The sequence below is a fragment of the Corvus moneduloides genome, chromosome 2 (genome assembly GCF_009650955.1).
Source record: "Corvus moneduloides isolate bCorMon1 chromosome 2, bCorMon1.pri, whole genome shotgun sequence".
Lineage (NCBI taxonomy): Eukaryota > Metazoa > Chordata > Aves > Passeriformes > Corvidae > Corvus > Corvus moneduloides.
In genome coordinates this window covers 88,421,642-88,439,030 of record NC_045477.1, presented here as the reverse complement: position 1 = coordinate 88,439,030, position 17,389 = coordinate 88,421,642, and the positions used below count along the sequence as shown (strand labels likewise).

Sequence of the window (17,389 nt, the reverse complement as noted above, 5' to 3'; positions counted from 1 at the left end):
CTGCTATTTTGATGGATTTTTTTTTCAAATATCACCACTACAGTTATGAGTACGGCAATTCTTACTATTCCAAGCTGTAAACACTCTCAGCACCCCAAAATTCTCTTAAGATAGCGGTGTTGGCTATTTATTGTGAAAAATGAGGTTCACTCTCCTGTTAGAATTTAAAGAGTTTAATATAAAGACAATAAGAGACACATAAAATAAAGCAAAGGGATAATGGCCGGGTGCCTTGGCGCTCTGCCAAGAGCACGCCTGATGCCCGAGGTGAGTCCTTTTGATACCATTTTTACTGTCTGTTCTCTATTCATATTAAAACTTTTCTAGGAATTGATTTGCATGGCCACTCCTTGGGTCTGCCTTTTTAGAGCATGCGTAGTCTTCGGCCTTGTGGTTTTATTTCTTTTGATTCTTGGGGTTGGGCCCGCTAGGTAAGAGTCGATGGTAGGGTGGATCTCTTAATTCTCCAGACAGTCAGGGCTGATTGCAGCTTTGGCCTCTTTGCCCCCCGGGCAGAGCGGTGATAGCGGCTCTCGGACCCTCCTGGCCGCCCGTTCTCCGGGCGGAGGGGCCTTTGGGCCCTTTTGTTCTCTGGACAAAGTGTTGATTAGCAGCTCCTTGGGCCTCATCCTCTGCTCGATTGGAGGTTATCTTACTTGCTCACACTTGCTAACATTCTTGCTAAAACGAGAGAAAACTACATCCACACAGCAGAAAGCATTTCTAACCTTATATAATATCTACTTTAATACTTTGCGAGAAGCCAATACTATAATATATGTTTATAACAATCCCCCCTTTTTCTATTTTATAAATCATTTGGCTTGAGCAATAATTCTTTTTTCTTGGCTTCTAATGTCTGTTCGTTCTTTTCACAGATCAATTTGGCTTCTTCGAGAGGGTCTTTTATATCACTTTGTTTTTTTAATACCATAATTTTTTGTGCTGTTCCAGACATAGCCAACTTTGGGTCAGTAGGCATTGTCACAACTTGCATGCTTTGAACTACGCTGGTGATTAGCCGAATAAAGCAGGGGATCAAGCAAGGGAGAAATATTAGACCAGCTGTAGCACATAAGAGGAAGAAGCCTAGCTTCTTCCACTATTCTTTCTCTAATATGCCATCTTACCAGTTAGCAGTCATCATTGATTTCCATTTTTGGACCGGTACATGGGCTATTTTTCTGATATTGTTTGCGATATCTAGAACAGCATCCCCATTGTCATCAATTTTTAAACAACATTCCGATGTACTGAACTTTCTGCACACACTCCTTTCTTCAGCCAGTAAATAGTCTAAAGCCAGCCTATTTTGATATATTGCAGCTCTGGTTTGGCGTTGCTGGCTGACTATTAATTTCATAGCCTCAGCTGTTTCATTAGTTATGATTTCTACAAGGGCTTGGAGTCTGATGATACGATTTAGCATGTAAATTGGGGTTCGATATCCCCAACTTCCATCTTGTGCTCAGGTAGCTGGCCTATATGTTTCTAATATTCGTTCAGGGGGCCATTCCTCATCTTTCTATTTTTGGAATCTTCCAATTAAATCTCTTTTATTTCTTTTGAAGTCTTCATAGACAGGTATGCCTAATTGATCTCCCTCTGGTTCTGGTAAAAGGAAAAACCCTGGCTGAATGATTCTTAATGTACAACTCCCTTTCCAATATGAAGGGAGTCTTGGGTATGCCTTTTTCCCACATATCTAAAATAAGCCATCTGGTGCTTTCTAATAATCACCTTCTTGTTGATTTATATTCTCCCAAAATTTGGATATTTCTGGGATTCCAAAATAAGGATTTTTCCTTGTGTCATTACACTGAAAGAGTCCAATTTCATTATCATATATACAGCCTTTTCCTTTTTTCTGAGCCTAATACCAAGTTGGTTTTTCTGGGACCCACCACGTTGAAGTTTCCTTGCTCACTTTATACCTTTTACAGGGAGTGTTTCCTACTTCATTAAGAAAGTTCTTCCCAGTTCGCCAGAGGCATTCTTCCCCTATCACTGTTGAACTTAAAATCCACCCCTCAGGTCGGTTCCCCCCTCTTATATTTGTCCGGTTCCATTTAAGGAGTTCTACTGGGCCTATGCTGCTACCTTTCCATGACCATTCTTCTGTCATCAAAGCTCCTCCACAGACCCAACAGTTGGTTATGTTCTTTACCTATCCTCTCCCCCAATTCCACAAACAGGTTTCTTCCTAACCTTGGGGTTTTTTCCTCTTTTAACTATTGTTTAAGCTTTGCATACAGGTCCTGGCATGAGGTGAATATAGGGCGAGGTTGCTGTGCTGGCTTTGTATTTTTACTTACCACTTGATCTTTTACCAAATCTTGGACTGTTCCCCTGGTGGCAGCTGTGAAACAAATCCATTTTTCTCCTTTTGGACAATTACTTCCTAGTCTGTTTCCACTTGTTCCCAAATTTTCTGTAATCTAATATTTTTCCCCTTTATGCATATAAATACCTAATTTGGATGAGTCATAACAGTGACTGTTGATATGGGTATGAGTAATAAGAAAGAAGCCCCGGTGTCTTTCCATGTAGAGCTTTTGGTAGCATTTGTAACATGGTCTTGCCGGTGTCCCAAAAGGGACTAGGACAAGTGACAAAAGAAGGAATAACAGAGGTCCGGCATGGCTTATACGCCCACCTCTGTTGCCTATGGGGTTGTGCCCAACAGGGTTGCAACCCATAGCAGGTGTATTGGATCTTCTTGGTGGCGAGTACAGTGGGCAACCTGGTCTTGTCCTCTATTTCCTTGTCACTTCCTTTGTAGCGTTTAGGCAAATTTCTTTTGGCACCCTTTTTAACTGTTTGTATCTTAGGCATTTCCCATTCAACAGGCACTGGTATTTCCCATCTGCAGAGCAAAGTTATTGCTTTTGTTGCTTATGATTTTGTCTGGATAAGGGGGTTGATTTTGTGCTTGACACCTTTTACAACTAGGGTGTCGATGATGTGAAATGCCAGTTTCCCTCCAGATTAATTACTTATGCTTGACCTGGCTGGCATGCCCTGTATTAGAATGATTCAAACAGGGTACATGATGTGGCACTGATGGAAGTTGTGATTCTCTCTCTTCTCAATACAAATTACAGGCTAGAATCAGAATATGAGAGTTGTCTGTTTGATACAGTCCCAACCCTTCCTGTTTGAAGTGAGAATATTCTTCTCTAAGATGTCCCAGAATTCGTCCAGGGGTCACTGATATAAATTTGGCTTTTATTTCTCAGTTAGGTGTGATTCTTTGCATATCTCTTGGATTATTTAGATTGTTCTAGTTCGTTGCTACCTGGCCTCCATTTAAGAATCAATTTGGTGTCACTTGGTTTGGATATTACAGTCCACTCTTCAGGTTCTTTTACAGGTCCTTTGATTCTGCTGGCATGGATCCACCCTCGTTCCTTGGTCTGGACTGCAGCCTCAGTCGTCAGCAGTACCTGAAAAGGACCCTCTCATTGTGGAGTCAAAGATTGTTCTTTCCATGTTTTTACCAGTACCCATTCTCCTGGGTGGATATTATGAATTTTGAACTCTAAAGTTGTGGTTTGAGGGATCATTCTTTTCAGCCTCAAATTTTCAAGTGTTCTGGCAATTGTGGTGACATATTTTTTTATACTTGCTTCTCCCACTTCATAAGTGGCTGTTTCATGTTGAGTGGTAAGGAAGGGTAATCTGAACATCATCTCATAAGGAGATACTCCCAGGTCTGACCTGGGCTGTGTTCGGACTCTCAACAGAGCCAAAGGTAAGCATTTTACCCATGACATTTGAGTTTCAATTATTAATTTTGTTAAAGTTCTTTTCAAAGTCTGGTTCATTCTTTCTACTCGGCCTGAACTTTGTGGGTGCCAGGGGGTATGTAATTCCCATTTTATTCCTAAGGCTTGAGTTATTTGTTGTAAGACTTTGGATGAAAAATGTGTTCCTCTATCTGAGTCTATTTTATTAACCATTCTATATCTGGGAATAATTTGTTCTAGAAGGGTTTTGCATACTACGTTAGCTGTAGCTCTGGTAGCAGGAACTGCTTCTGCCCAATGAGTTAGATGGTCTACTATTACTAATAGGAACTTCTATCTTTGTATTTGAGGAAGTTCAGTGAAATCTACTTGGATACTTTGGAATGGTCTCAGAGCTAACTCGCGGCCTTCTAATGTTGTTTTTCTCATTATTTTCCTATTCACTTTTTGGCAAGTTATACAGTTCCCAGTTATTTGTTTTGCTACCCCAAAGATTCCAATACACCCATAATTTCTCAGAAAATGATCACACAAAGCTTGAGTGCCCCAATGAGTTTTTTAATGCATATCTTCTAATATTCTCTTAGTGAGTGGCTTATTAAGTAACTGTCTCCCATCAGGGAGTTTCCATTTTCCAGATTGATCCTGTTCTCCCCCTATCTTAAATAATTCTTTTTCTTCTTCTTTACTAAATTTGGGGATTTCTAATTCTCCCCTTTCTGGGGTCAGGATTAACATAATTTGTTTAGTCCCATTTTCTGCTGCATCTTTGGCTTCTTGGTCTGCTAGATTATTCCCTCTTATTTCTGGGGTCATCCCTTTTTGGTGTCCTTTGATATGCACTACAGCTATTTCTTCAGGCAATTTTAATGCCTCTAACACTTCTGAAATCAGGCCTTCATGTATCAGTTCTTTCCTCTTTGAATTTAGTAAACCCCTTTCTTCCCAGATTTTTCCAAAGGTATGTATTACTCTAAAGGCATATTTTGAATCAGTATAGATGGTCCCCTTTTTGTGTGCTAAATGCTCCAGTGCTCTTTTTAGAGCGTATAATTCATAAGATTGCGCTGACCAATTTGAAGGTAGTTTTCCTTTTTCGATGGTCTGCATATTTATCCCATCGACTAAGGCATATTCTGACATTCTTTTTCCTTGCAAGCATCTGGATGAACCATCCACATATATTCTTTCCCCTTCTAAGAGGGCTTGTTCTTCTAGATCTTCCCGAACTTTTGTTTGGTATTGAATAATTTCCAAGCAATCATGTGCCAGGTCATCTTTCGGTTCTCCATAGAGGAATTGGGCCGGATTGAGGCTTTTGCTTGTTTCTATAGTTAGATCATTACTGTCAATCAGAATTGCTTCATATTTTAGTATCCTGGAGTCTGTTAACCATTTTTCAGCTTTTTGATTTAGCACATTTCGGACTGCATGGGGTGTGTATACAATCAGTTTACTTCCAAAGGTGAGCTTACGGCTCTCCTCCACCAAAATAGCAGTAGCTGCTATGGCTTGAATGCATACTGGCCAGCCACGGCTTACTGGGTCCAATAGTTTAGATAAATAAGCTATTGGTCTTCTCACCCCTCCCCATTCTTGGACTAATACACCATGAGCTACTCTATTTTCTGCATTCACATATAAATGAAAGGGTTTTTCTAGTGAGGGTAAGCTTAGGGCTGGTACCGAGGCTAGTTTCAACTTCAGTTTTTCTAATTTATTATCATCATCTTTGGTCCATTGTATATTGTCTCCCCCTGTTAATTTTTCATATAAAGATTTTATTGCTTGTGTATATCCCTCGATCCATAGCCTGCAATATCCCAGTAGCCCCAGCAGTCTCCTAACTTCCTTTTTTGAAGAGGGAGGAGGGAGGGATAAAATCCCTGTAATTCTTTCAGGACTTAGTTTTCGGCTACCTTTGCTTATCAGGTGGCCAAGATATTTTACTTCTGATTCCACAAACTGTAATTTCCTTTTTGATGCCCTTAGTCCCTTTTCCTCAAGAAAATTTAGAAGCTTCATAGTAGCTTCTTTAACTTTAATTTCATCTTCTCTTGATATTAGAAGATCATCTACATATTGGATAATTTGTATTCCTGGGGGAGTGGGGAAGGTTTGTAATATTTCTCCCAGGGCTTGCCCAAATAAATTTGGGGCCTCACAATACCCCTGTGGCAGTTTAGTCCACCTCAATTGGTTCTTTTTCCCTGTGTTTGGATCTTCCCATTCAAAGGCAAAAATATTTCGGCTTTCCTCTGCCAGTGGGCAGGCCCAAAAGGCATCTTTAAGATCCACCACACTAAACCACTGATGTTGAGGTGGAATTTTACTTAAAAGAGTGTAGGGATTAGGAACCATAGGGTAGCAGGCCCGTGTTCTTTTGTTTACTTCTCTTAAATCTTGCACTAATCTATAATTTCCATCAGATTTCTTCACTGGGAGAATAGGGGTATTATGAGGGGATTTATAAGGTTCTAGTGTCCCATCCTTTATTAATTCTTCTATTACTGGTTTTAAGCCTTTTCTCCCTTCTAAAGATATAGGGTACTGACATACACGAATGGGACATTCTTCTTTTTCAATTGTGACCCTTATGGGGTCAATATCTAGTCCACCCCTATTCCCTTCCCCAGCCCAAACTTCTCTGTTAATTTTTCTTTCATCGTCTTGGCTAAGTTTTAACACTTTGGCTGTCATTCTCCCCTCTTCTGGTATGACCCCAATCCCCAGCTGGATTTGTAAATCCCTTCCTAATAAATTCCTGCCAGCCCCAGGAACTAACAAAACATCCCCTATCCCTATTTTTGTTTCCCCTTCAATAATCACATCTTTAATGACAGGGACCTTAAATCCTTCCCCCTTTGCTCCCGTTACTTTTACCACATCATTACTTACATCACACCCTTTTGGAATATTCATCACACAAGTCCTTTCTGCCCCAGTGTCAACTATAAATTCTAATACTTCCTCTTGGGGGCCTACTTTTAAAGTTATCAAAGGCTCTAGATGGTATTTATCCCTCAAAAAATAGAGCCCATGACTTCCCTATTTCTCTTCTGTGTGTGTCTCTTGAAATATTTTCAGATCCCTCCTCAGGTGGGGGCATTCCCTTTTATAATGCCCCTCTTCCTTGCAATAGAAACAGGCATCCCTGGGTTGTTCTTGGAAACTTGATTGTGCTGAGGTTTTATTTTTCTCCCTCTCACCATTTCTGAATCTTGAACGTTTAGGAGTGTTACCTGAGGGCTTTTGATTTAGATTTTTTTGGAAGGTACTCTCTCGCATAGTGGCTATCATGATCTTTGCTTCCACTTTGGCTTTTTCTTCATCCCTCCGGACATATATTTTTTTGAGCTTCCCTTACTAGGTCTTGTAATGGTTTCTCATACCAGTCTTCTATTTTTTCCAATTTTTTCCTAATATCTGGCCAGGCATGTGTGACAAAGTTAACTCTTAGCAGGGCTTGCCCTGCTAGGGACTCTGGGTCTATCCCAGAGTATTGTTTCATATTCTTTCAGAGCCTCTCCAGCCACTCAGTCGGGGTTTCTTCCTTCCCTTGCTGCCCCTCAAAGGCCTTTCTGACATTTTGTCCTCGAGGTGCCCCTTCTTTTATTCCCTTGATGATCAAATTACGGTAATCATTCATATGTCCCCTCCCAGCTTCATCATTTTGGTTCCAGTTAGGAGGTGTAATGGGCATTTTCTGATCCCCAGGTGGACCTTGTTGGTTTTCTCTTTCCTAAACTTTTATACCAGCAATTCTAATCATTTCTCTTTCTTCTTGGGAGAATATTATTTTCATTATTGATTGCATTTCTTCCCAAGTGAAAATGTTGGGACCTAGGAACTGGTCCAACTGTTCAGCTGTACCTATGGGGTCTTCTAATAATCCTTTAATTTCTTTTTTGAAATTCCTAACTTCTGTAGAGGTTAGAGGAGCATTCACAAAGCCAGTTCCCCCTCCTCCCATAGGTACTTCTCTTAATGGAAATAAATGAATCTCTCGGCTTCCCTCTGTTTGTTTAGCAATGGAGGGATTGTTGGGCTGCCTCTGAGCCTTAATGGCACCTCTTGTATTCTGGTATGGTGCTCCTTCGTTAAGAAGAGGGTTTATTTGGGAAGAAAGTACCGAACTCCCCTGGGGAAGAGGGGCAGATTCAGAGTCCGGCGCTGAAGCCGAATATGCTGCGGTGCAGAGAGTGGGGGTGGGGTGTGGTAATGAAGCCAAATACTCCGGAGCACAGGAGGCGGGGACCGGCACTAAAGCCGGGTTTCTCAAGGCAGGAGAGGTGGGGGCTGAAGCCGGGACGTGGGACGTTTCCCTTGATTCAGTTGAGGGTGCTGGGATTCCCGAGATATATGGGAAGGGTGGGATCCCCAGCATGGGCAGGGGCAGGGCTCCCGCCCCGCTCCCTTGGGGCGGGAGAGCTGCCGGGGGAAGGACCCCCGCAGCCGGCGCAGGGGGGGCTACCGGGGGAGAGGCCCCCGGAGCCGGAGGGAGGAGGGCAGCTCCTGATCCTGGCGGCGGGGGAAGCCCCGGAGCCAGGGGGAGGGGGGCAGCTCCTGATCCTGGCGGCGGGGGAAGCCCCGGAGCCAGGGGGAGGGGGGCAGCTCCTGATCCTGGCGGCGGGGGAAGCCCCGGAGCCCGGGGGAGGGGGGCAGCTCCTGATCCTGGCGGCGGGGGAAGCCCCGGAGCCAGGGGGAGGGGGGCAGCTCCTGATCCTGGCGGCGGGGGAAGCCCCGGAGCCAGGGGGAGGGGGGCAGCTCCTGATCCTGGCGGCGGGGGAAGCCCCGGAGCCAGGGGGAGGGGGGCAGCTCCTGATCCTGGCGGCGGGGGAAGCCCCGGAGCCAGGGGGAGGGGGGGTGCAGCTTCTGGTGCTGGAGGCGGGGGCAATACTTCTAAAGGGTCCCACCCTTTTTTCTCTTCTGTTTGCTTTTCCTTTGGGGTTTCTGATATTTTAAAGACTTTCGTTCCCAGAGGTTTTGTAATTCCTGTCCAGCAAGAAGCATATTCTCCCTCCTCAGGGTGAGATGGCTCTTTTGAATTTACAAATACATTTAGAGGCTGGCAAATCCATGCCTCATCAGACCCACATTTTGGCCAGTACACATGATCAGATCTGATTTCCTTTTTTACCCACTCTTTCATTCAGAATTGAATCATTTTTACTTTATCTTTTCCTTTTGTGGAAAGATCAGTTTCTCAGTTCGCGAGTTTGACCCCAAGGGGACTGTCTTGGGGTATCTCCTCTGGCACTCTTGAACTTATTTTACTAGGTAGTGGTCCCATTTTTCCAGTTCTCTATTCCAACTTACTCAAAATACCAATTTATCCCCCCCCCCTTTGAAATACTAATTCATTTCTTTAAAACACCAATCTTCACTGCTGTAAAGTACTACCTACTCTTTCACAGTACAAAAAACAAACAAAAAAAAATTATTACAGCCCACCTCCCCAAAAACAAAGTTAACTTCTAATTACACAGTCTTTCATTCACACATTCACTCCTTTTTGATATTTGTTCACTCACTCATTCTTACTCACAACAGAATAATAAGGTACCTCTTTCAAGTCACTTGTTAGTATCCACCCATGGGTATGAAATAATCCTTAGGATTCTGGGTGCTCTTGGATTTCCCTCAACCCAGCACTGTTAGCATCCAACCCCAACTCCTCTTGGGGTACTTTTAGATCCTGGGTGCTCTTGGAGTTTTCCTCAGCCCAGCACTGCTAGCATCCAACCCCAACTTCTCTTGGGGTACTTTTAGACCCTGGGTGGTCTTGGAGTTTTCCTCAACCCAGCATATGGGGGGTGTAGCTCCCACTTTGCAACCCCTTCCCTGGGGACCCGTCCCAGTCACCCCCGGGAGATTCTTTCACTCCTCTTATCTCTCGCTTCGTCTCCTCGCTGGCCGCTGTTCTCGCGAACAAGACGGAACCGCAGCACTCAGAGACTGCCACACTCGCTTCGCAGATCTGGGGGCAACCAGTCCGCGTCTCATTCACACACACTCATCTCCCGTAACCACCCCCTTTTTGTTTGGACAATACTTACCAGTCCTGTTGCTTTTCCAGTGTCTGTGGGATTTTTGTCGAGAGCGCTCTCTTTTATTTGCTTTATTTTTGTGTCTTTCTTGTCCTCCGGGTGTTGCCCTGCTGCCACCAAACCGCGCCAGAGGATGCTAAGCAAGGGTCCTGCCAATTTGGGCAGGGGGCGCCTTACCCTTTGCTTCTTGAATCCTCCCACGCTTTTCAGAGGCAAGGTGTAGATCCCGGGCGAGGCCCCAATTGTGAAAAACGAGGTTCACTCTCCTGTTAGAATTTAAAGAGTTTAATATAAAGACAATAAGAGACACATAAAATAAAGCAAAGGGATAATGGCCGGGTGCCTTGGCGCTCTGCCAAGAGCACGCCTGATGCCCGAGGTGAGTCCTTTTGATACCATTTTTACTGTCTGTTCTCTATTCATATTAAAACTTTTCTAGGAATTGATCTGCATGGCCACTCCTTGGGTCTGCCTTTTTAGAGCATGCGTAGTCTTCGGCCTTGTGGTTTTATTTCTTTTGATTCTTGGGGTTGGGCCCGCTAGGTAAGAGTCGATGGTAGGGTGGATCTCTTAATTCTCCAGACAGTCAGGGCTGATTGCAGCTTTGGCCTCTTTGCCCCCCGGGCAGAGCGGTGATAAGGGCTCTCGGACCCTCCTGGCCGCCCGTTCTCCGGGCGGAGCAGCCTTTGGGCCCTTTTGTTCCCTGGACAAAGTGTTGATTAGCAGCTCCTTGGGCCTCATCCTCTGCTCGATTGGAGGTTATCTTACTTGCTCACACTTGCTAACATTCTTGCTAAAACGAGAGAAAACTACATCCACACAGCAAAAAGCATTTCTAACCTTATATAATATCTACTTTAATACTTTGCGAGAAGCCAATACTATAATATATGTTTATAACATTATTATCTGTACTTTGTCATGCACAAGTTTAGTTACTAACAACAAAAAAGGAAAGATCTGGCCAATCCTACTCAGTTTTCATCCCTCATAAATTAAATAAGGCCATTTTCCTGATTACACAAAGATGTACACAGCCCAAAACAACTTTTTCACCACTAAGGGATTTCTTTTACTGGATGTCACTATTTTACTCCCATATAATCTTTAGCCCTATTTATCCATTCATAGCCATTCTGTAACATAACACTATATTAAAACCCCACAGTAAATATCCTTGTTCAATTAAGACAAAGAAACTATGAAAAAGTACTAGTGAAACATGATTTGTCTTAATTGGATCCTTTTTTAGTTTATCTCACACTGCTAGAAAGTAAATGATGATAAAACACCTGCTTTCTTGGTTTTAATTTAGTATCCAGTCCTGTCCCCGCCTCCTGCTTCTTTATTGCAACTTGTTATGAAGATATTTATTTCTTTCGGAAGTGGGAAAACAAGAAAGGAATTGACAAGGCAAGAGTCAGACATGTTGTGGTTGGCATGACCAGACTATCCAACTGCATTGAGCAAATCTGGCTGTCACTCACTGTCTTTCAGGAAGACTAAATCAACTAACCTGGGATAAACCTTGGCCACAGGGAAGTCAGCAGAAAACTGGGCATGCAGTACACAACAGCAGCATGCCTGGAACTTGAGATGAAGGACTGAGGTGTTAGAGTAGGAGAGGAATTCTGCTGTGGCAACAGATAACCGTTCCAGACCAAAATCTGGAAGGTCAGGAAGGTTGTATTGCCAGGCAGATTCTGTTTCAGATTAGGCAGAGTAGGCCTTACTTGAGGTAAGGAAAGGTATCTTCTCACCTAAATTGCTTTTATTTTCATCCTTTTCAACCAGATGATGCACTCCCATTTGTTGCTACACTCAGTCTTATTTGATGTGGCTGTATTATGTCATTAAGATGGTGGACTGTCATATGGAGAGCTAACCTAAAACTGAAGTGCGAGTCTGGAAGCTAAAAGGCCTGGAGCTCCTGAACCTGCTGGAGGAGCCTCAGTAACAAAGAAGTGCTCTGAACTCCACTTTGGAAAGAGTTGTGTACTTCCGCCCTTTATTCAAACAGAACTCAGAATCCATCATAATTTAACCAGCAAACCAGGTTCAGTATTTTGAATATTCTACATTCCTTTGTCATAATAAAATCTTAATTACTTCACTGCCCAAGGTAGGTGTTCAGTGAACCCCATTGTTAGACTACTACTGTTTTAGCACTACGGCTTCCAACCTAGTGGTTGTTTACATACCTGGATGCAGAATATTTGTGGTTTGTAGATTGCAATACATGAACAATCTCTGTGCAACTGAGTAAACTTAAGTACACTGGCAGCTACTAATCACATCATTTTCACCATCTAAATGGAAAAGGAGTTTGTATTGCCACATTTAGAGATTGAGCATTTATAAAGCAATGTGGTCAAGAATCCCCTAAGATCTGTTTTAATCTTTTCAGTCATGAACTAACACAGGGAAAGGGGAAAGTCAGCTTTCATCCAGACTGAAGTGTTCAAGTATAATGTTACATTTATTTTAAATCTGAATTCTCCCCAGTGAAAGATAAGGCAAAATCCTTTACTGGGTGAAGCGCTGGATGCCAGCCATGAAGCTGTTCAAGTATCCTGGCAGTTTATTATTAGCTAGATAAACAAACAGAGGGGAAGATGCATGCTCAGAGCTTCCTTCCAAAGCTAAAGATACACACTATGAATGGATCAGACTCAAGGGACTGTGGCCAAAGAGTTTTACCACTTTAACAGAGATCTGAACATACACAAGAGTAACACAAAACAAGTAACACAATATTCTGGGTAATGTAGAGGAAATACAACCTTTAGAATACTTTAAAAAAAACCCTTAAGTATTTGCCTAGCAAACCAGAATTTCTTGTCAGAAGCATATACCAACAGTATATTAAAGTCTTAAGAGATGATGTGGAAGTGACCTCAAACCTTTGGAAAAAGCATCCCAGCATTACAGGAGGCCTCCAAGAAAATAATTTTCAGCCATATAAAACTTTTAGTTGCTGGAGTCTAGTCTTCAATCCAGTAACACAGGAACCAAGATGACAGAAAGCCTGTCTGGCTTTTGGAAGAAGTTTAAACAAGGCTGAATAGCCAAACAGCATGAAACCCAATTGCATCCCTCAGCCTGTGATGGTGCAGAAATTAAGAGTGGCTCCTGGGTTAACTGTGGAAAGAAAACTGTTCTATCTCCAAATCAGCCAATGTAAAGGGTTGTTATGCAACTAGTGCAACCCTTTACAAAAGTAACTTAATAGTGAGGGGCAGAACACAGCAGTTAAGAGAAGATAATTAAGGCAAGGTAGCACCTTTTCAATATAGAAAAAACACGTAACAGCATGACTAAGGTAGTATTAAAGATATATTCCAGAGGTTTAAAGTGGAAAGAAGGCAGTAGTAAAAACAAATCGTTCAGGAAGATATACAAAAAGTCAATCAGCTAACAATGCTTGCTAAAACACAGCTACTATGAGGCAGGAAATACAAAGAAGAAATTACATAAACATAATTAGTAGAAGACAAATGAAAGCAGCAATTCTTTGCTAGACTAAGAAAGCAAGCAAAACCAAATCAAACCAAAAAACCCTGAAATGCTGAGTTCTTTTTTCATGACTAGACTCTCACCATTATTTAATGCTATCAAGAATTATTTCTAAACTAGATAGTCCATACCTGGCCTTTGCTATACTGAAAGATCCTGAAATGCATTTCTTGCTAGCAACTTTCCATTTTTAACTGCTCTGCATGAGAAGAGAACAAGAAGACAATGCATTTGTGAGCTGAACAGAATAACAAAGTAGGACTATCCATCCCTAACTCTCCTTTGGATGGGAGTCATCCATTTTCAGCAGTACACTGACTTTGGGCATTTAATAGATTTTTCTCATAACATGGCTTGCTGACAAATCCTGTGCAGCCATTGACTAGGTCCAACAGTGGACAAAGTAGTTCACTGGATGAGCTGCATTTATGGTTTTGTACTGAAGTAAGCCCATACATACTTTTGGCCTCAAGTTTATTTCTTGCCGACAGAGTAAATGCAAGGCATATGAAGAGGTTCTCAAAAAATATAACACAGGTTCTCAAGCATCACTGAATGCAAAAAAAGAGAGAAGGCTATCTCCTCTATATCAATAGCTCATTTCCTCACAGATTGAACACCTGTTAAAAGAATGCACTGTTTAAATGACTGATGTAAAAGCTATAATTAAGTTTACATGTTTTAAAAGGCTGGACAGAGAAGCAACTGGAAGTAAGTAATGATCTTATATAGCTTTGAAGTTTTTTTGGTTTGCTTTTAAGCATCAGTTACTCACAAAGGAGTGACTGTGATTAATAAATGTCATAATTCAAAATTGAATTAATTTTAATTGTCCTGTGTCAGGACTCAGGTGAACTTCAAACTTGAAGAAAGCCACACAATTCTGAATTCCATTTCTCAGTACTAGAAATACCAAAAACTCTTAAGACTGGATGCAGCATATAAAAAATATGAGCTTCCAGTAGGACACAAATGCAACTGCCGCTTTGAAGGAGGACAAAAGTTCACTATCTCTTTTAATAAAGCACAAAGTGTAAACAAAATCAATACAACTGCTAACAAAAGTAACATTTATATGCCAGGATAACAAGATACAGTTAGAATAAAGAGCACTATCAAAACCCTACAACAGTGAATAACTTTCAGTTTCTCAATTATAAATAAAAAGAACAGCTAGTCCTCTATTCAGGATAATGGTTCTTCTATTCCAAGCTATTCAGTACAGCAAAGCTTAAGATGAATAACACAACATACTACCAGTGCTGCTTATGCTGCCTACTATTATTTCACCCCACTCAAAACTAATAATGATTTTATAGGAGCACCTATAGCTGCACTCTTCCAGACCTTAATATGAACTTTTGGCTGCCCTTCCTTTGTTGGCACCATAGAAGGAGCTTTATTGAGATCACACTAATGCTGACATCTCTCATAGTACCCTGTTATCGCTGTAAAAGTACATCGGTTTGATACCAGGTTATTTACAGTCTCCCTTTAAGTCACGGGCTTGAGCTGAAAGCCATGCCCACCATCCTCCCCACTTAGTGATAGGACATGGCACTACTAACACTATCTTTGCATAATATAGAGTTAGGGGGTGCCTGTGTTAGACCACACTCAGTCCACACAGCGCAGCCTGGTGTGCAGTGCAATGCTAACACAGCTCACATAACCCAGGCTCTGGTGTTAACAGTGCTTCTGGTATGAAAGTGTACAGGGTAGCAATTCAGAGCAGACACCTAATAAGATGATGGTATCAGCCCAGCTACCCTTTATCCCAAGCCCTCAGAATTAATTTGTTTCAAAAAGCACCTATTAAGTGTTACTCAGACTTCAACGTTAAAAGGTTTCATTCTAGCCTCCCTTTAAACTAAAATGGATCGCAGCAGTACTACTATGTTTAAATCAAGTAACTGCTTACTAAAACTTGGCAAGAACATTATTGAGGAAAAAAAAGCTAAGCAGATACGTATTAAAGCAGTAAAAAATGTTCAAGTTTTAGAAATAGGAGGAAATGAGCTTTAATTGTCACAGGATAACAAGGAGGAACAGTGAAACCACTCCAAAAAGTACCTTTATATCAAAGGTTGACCCTGCAGAGAAACGGAAAATAACTTTGAAGTATTTCTGATTGTATCACATTCTCTCTGCACCACCACCCCACAAAATGCCCATAGGGAATTCTGTGATTTTTTTCCCCAGATGCTTTGCACACCAGCTGGGTTAGGATTAAACATCTTGCCTGTGGCACCTTTTAGGCCTTGAGGACCGGCATTTTCGACAATGTGATGAACAGTGTACAATTGTGTATACCCCATGTGTTTAGGATAAACTAGAGTCCCAGAAAAACTGTTAAATCTGTGTTCAGCAGTGATAAGGGTTAGAAGAAATTCTTCAAGTTTGAAAGTTACAGGTCCAGAATTTCTTCAATACACTCAGAAAATATTTGAGACTTGAATGTTGAAATTTTTTTATGTCTCTAAATTTCTGTTTTTTGAAGTATTTAGTGCATACAAATCACAGGCCTACTTGCAGAATACCAAATGCTAGCAAGCACTTCACATCACATAACAACAGTGACCAGAACTCTGCAATTACGTTTATACAATGGGTACAATCAGATATCCACCTCACTGTGAATGACACCATGCAAGGGAAGCAAAATACCTTCCCTAAAGGAAAAAAACAATTCCTAAGCAAACATTATTTTGTTTTCATTTGCAGTAAAAGTGCAGTTATTATTCTGTTTTCATTTGCAGTAAGATGAATTTTCATGGTAGAGTTCTGATTAGATTTTAAAATGTGCTGTGGATTAAGTCAACAGTTTAGTCTTAACATGGCTTTAAGTGACCTGTCCAGATGAAAAAATTCCATAAAGACTATGTAGGTTCTTTCATTATTGGAGAAAGTACTTTTTTGACTTGCTAATCAGGGGAGGGTTTCAACTATCTTGAAAGACAGCAAATTCTCCTCTGACAAAACATTAGTGTTTCAGCAAAATACATGGCAACTTCTGAATTTTGGATAGAAGTATAAGCCGCAGGCTTCAATTACAAGCTAATCTCTGGAAAAAAGAAAAGACCCCCTGGAATACAATAGCTGACAGCTACAGTACTCTTAATGCTGTTTAATGGTTGCCATCAGCACACAAACTTATTTTGCTCATATGCTACTGTTTAAAGTATCAAAGATTAAATATCTAATCAAATTCTAATTAAGAGTGCTTCCCTTTCAGACAAGCATGTTCTGCTAATAAGTACAGAAACCTGTAGCATGAAAATGTTGTTTTCCTACACATTGATATTTACTTCCTGGTAATTACTTGAGGATGGTAGTTTAATGTTATCAGCTTTATTGTTTGGTGTCCTCCAAAAATGTTGCAGGAATGTTTTAAGAAACAGGAAAAGGCATACAGCAACCTTACCCATAATCAAATGTAGTGATTTAGCTCAGTGATACGAAAATGTACCATGCCAAAATAAGTTAAATGTTTGTATGCTGCCCTATGAGCCTTCCAGTGCACAATAAGAAAAGGTTTAGTAAGATGCTTAAGTTGACATATGTAGTCCAAAAAGAAAGAATTCTCCAGTTCTATGGCTGGATGTAAAAGCCTTTTCCTAATAACACCCTCACGCACACAGAGCTAAGCACATTAACTTCTACCATTTTCGAGGACTGCTATTTAGAATTTAATCTGTATTAGCTTGTACTATAGGTCCAGTATCTGAAACATTTTCTCCCATATATAGAAACTAGATGAGAGCCTCTAACTTACTTAAAACTCATATGAGGTAGGTAAAACCATTGTGGCTTGATCTGAGAAACATAGTAAGATGCACAACAGCACATGCATTAGTTTTGACACTGCATGAGGTAGTTTGTGGAAGAAAGGGGGGTACATTGTGGAAGAAAAAGAAAATACACTGTCATGGCAGAACATGCAGATCTTGGTGATATTTAAGAGCTGATGCCAGCTGTAAATGCAATTTACACTTAGAGATTAAGAAACTTTTGGATGAAGCTTCAGTTCAGCTGAATAGTAAAGCCATAAATAAATTTCTCATTGCTTAGAAA

At 41.3% G+C, this 17,389-nt stretch overlaps 1 protein-coding gene across 2 annotated transcripts in view; it reads right to left on the bottom strand.

Moving 5' to 3' along the window:
• Positions 1–17,389, bottom strand: part of PPP2R3B (protein phosphatase 2 regulatory subunit B''beta) — a 53,592-nt gene that overhangs the window by 32,140 nt on the left and 4,063 nt on the right. The gene's annotated exons all lie outside the window — the stretch shown is intronic.